This window comes from Megascapheus bottae, chromosome 6 (assembly GCF_031878675.1).
Source record: "Megascapheus bottae isolate mThoBot1 chromosome 6, mThoBot2.hap1, whole genome shotgun sequence".
Classification (NCBI taxonomy): Eukaryota; Metazoa; Chordata; class Mammalia; order Rodentia; family Geomyidae; genus Megascapheus; species Megascapheus bottae.
In genome coordinates this window covers 23776190-23779808 of record NC_143514.1, presented here as the reverse complement: position 1 = coordinate 23779808, position 3619 = coordinate 23776190, and positions in this window count along the sequence as shown.

Below are 3619 nucleotides of genomic sequence, written 5' to 3'. Positions count from 1 at the left end.
ATAAATGAATCAGAGTGTTCAAACTTAAATTAAGATCTTTGGCTAGATAAACAGTTAAAACTGGTTCCCATAGCTACCTCTCACACATAGCTGTGATTGCATTATAATCCCCTAGTAATCAGCTCTAAATGAAAGAAAGATGATAAGGGTGCTCTTTTCGGTTTTCAGTACTGATTTTTATTAGCTCTCAATCAGTCCGGGACTGCTCTGCCTTTCATCACATTGTGGTAGTGTTTGTAGAATCATTAGAGTAATAAAGTGTAAATCTTACTGAGGTGCATTTTTCTTGAGGTGTTTTATATAACGAAAACTCTGAAGATTACACTGGCTGGTACAAGGAAGATTTGTTTCTGCGACGAAAGTAAGAATGTAATGTGTGCTTATATTCATTTAATCTTTACTAGAGTCAAAGCCTAATGAATTATCTAGCCTAGGTAAAGCATCCACTACACACACACACACACACACACACACACACACACACACACACACACACACACAAATGAACCCAACTCATGGACTCAGGTAGTCAAGTGTTACTGTAATATAGATTTGCATGTATTTAGTCATTTCCTAATTCGGCTCGTTCCCCTTCCATAACATTCTTTTAGTAGCAAGCCCTCACATCTACGAATGCGTTATCCACAAAACCTCGAGCTTGGCTATTCCCACTGTGATTTCTTTAGCAAACTGGTATAACCCAATAAAACATTGTGTCACACCAACAATGAAGTATTTATTGTGGAATAAATTTCAACTTAAAAAAAAAGTGCACGTGTCCCCTTCCCTATCATCTATCACAGTGCCCAGTCTTCTCAGCTTCATTTGGGCTGGGGATGATGCCGTGGGGGAAACAAGGCAACCTGAGCTAACAGCTCTCTGATGCCGCTCTGCATTTGCTCTGGATAGTTCTTTTTTTCTTTTTTTTCTAGATCTAGTCTAGAGATGGGAACATGGAAAAGAACTTGCACTGATTCTTCCCAAGCATTGTGGGATTTTTTTCCCTGTCATGCAGGTGTGCTACACATTAGCAATTAACAGAATGCTTAATTCTGATGTTTCTTTCCTTTGCCATAGGCTTTATTATAGCCAGAATATGTGACAATGCATCATACCTATAAAAATGCCTGCTTGTTTCAAATGCTGCATTTTATGCTTGTATTAGGCCGAAAATGTCCCTATATTTTAGTGACAGACATTTATGCTCATCCATAGGGCAAGAAACAATATAATGTAGCAGTGTGTAGTCTCTGTAAGAGTTTATAGAAATGTAGTGGTTTTATGTTTAATTGTAAGTTACTTTTTTTTTTAAGAAAGGCTTTGCATGAGATAATTATTGCAGTTCCTAGGCTCATATGGTGATAATGTGCCGCTTTATAACAAGCAGAGGGCTCACAGGATTCAGGTAGCCAGGCAGGGTGACATGTAGAACTTTCCCCAGGAATCTTTTTGGCTTATACCCACTCTATGGAAAAAAGAAACAGGAAAAACACTTGGCCTGCAGAAAGAATTTTTTATAGAGCAGAACAAATCACTTGATTAGGGTAGGTCAAGATAATTAAGGACACCCTTCCTTCCTTCCTTCCTTCTTCCTTCCTTCCTTCCTGCCTCCCTTTCTTTTTAAAAACCCTTATGAAGTCCCAAGAGAGACCTCAAATGTTTTATGGTATTATATTTCAAAATATAAAAGCCTAAATCCAAGCATGGGTTTTCTTTTCTTTTTTTATTTAAGGAAAGCAAATAAAATATTTTGCTGATGATGGCGCTTTTTGTATGTGTTTGCATGTTGGTACTTAAATGCAATATGTCTGGAAGATGTTGCTATTTCACACTACACGCACAAGAAAGAGTAAATTGTAGGTCCTGATTATCAACAGATAACAAGACATACTGTATATAAATAAATGCTCGGCATCAAAACCCATTATTGGATTAGCTATATAATCATGTCTCAGGCTGTAAGTCTGTGCTGACAAATGAACACTTTTCATTTGGCTCAAGGTCCTCATCAGCAACGGAACTAATTTTACATTCTCACCCATTAAGTGAATAAGATGTGGAAAAAGCTGTCTGCTTTTTGAAGTGTAAATTTGCTGCTACAGGCTGTGCAGACCAAAGCGCTTTTGAAGCAGGCAAATGAGATCATCGCTAGGGACATGCGAACCTTACCAAGTTTAGGTCATTTCTGTGGAAGGGATGAGGTATGTGTATATGTGCTCACCAAGGCCCCTGTGATTGACGTGGTCACTTATTTTGGGGCCGTGTGGGTTCTCTTGGGCATAGACGATGAACACTTTATAGGAACCTAAGAGAGAACTGGGAACACGGACTCCATCTTCTCTACAAATGAAGGGAATCTGCAGAGAGTCTGAGCTAAAGTAATCAGAGGCTGACAGGCCACCCTTGAGAAGGAACAACAGTCTCTGGCCCTCAACTGTTCTGAACAACTATAGATACTCTATAATAACAGTGAGTCCACATTTCTACCTTGACTGCAGACCTAGCCTCTGTGTTCCAGATTCCTTTAGACACTGTCTACTTGATATGGTTCATATACATATCACACCCAAATGAAATTAGGGATTTGTACCTCAAAGTATGTCTGTATCTCCCAGTCTTTTCTATTCTCATATATTGCCGCATCATCTTATTTCTTGCTTAAGGCAGACACTTTCAAATCATCCCTGATTCACCCCTCCCCCATACCAATAAAATACATTCTATTAGCAGTCAAGCTGGTGTAATTTAAAAAAAAATCCTTTCTTTGGCTATCTAGCCAGGTAAATATCATCTATTTCTTTTGCAACAATGTCTTAGCTCTCTTACCTTGCCTGTGCACCTCTGTTCTAAACACTGCTTCTTCCTAGCTACACTAAGCAGAGCAATGTAAAAAGTATGTGCTGCTGGTTGAGTTTCATACACTGAAATTATCATTTCCATCCTAAAATACTGAGAAATGGAACCACAATTGAAAATTGGGCCATTGCCAATGCAATTGGTTAAGATGAGGCCTTTTTGTAACAGAGTGGACCCGTATGTACTATGATGGGATAAAATAACTTCATTTGGACATAAAGAGTCATGCATAGGCAGAAGATGATACAGGTAGAACACCATATACAATGAATGCCAAAGATTGCAAGCAAGCCACCAGAAACCAGGACAGAAGTCTGAACTCTCTGAATAATCTTATGAAGAAGCAACTTTGTCAACATATGAATCTTGAACTTGTAGCCTCCAGAGTAGTGAGAATACATTTCTGTAATTTTTCTATCTAGTCTGTTGTATTTTGTTGTGGTGATATAGAGTCAAGTTCCTTAGCTATTTAGAACACTGGATGGCTTCCCATTTTATTCAGATTTAAAGACAAATTATTATTTTTTTATATGTCAGGATTTATTTTTTTCCAATACACAAACATTTTTATTGTATGGTTGGGTAAACACCAAAAGAGCTCTAAACACCAAAAGAACTAAGCACTGAGTAGCACAGTTTTGGATATGAATGCCACCTGAGCATTCATTCCAACATTCATCCAGAAGGAGAAGGAGGAGTGCAGTGAGGAAGAGTAGGTCTAGAAACTGTCTTTCCACTTGCTTTTGACTATTGAAGGCTAGGC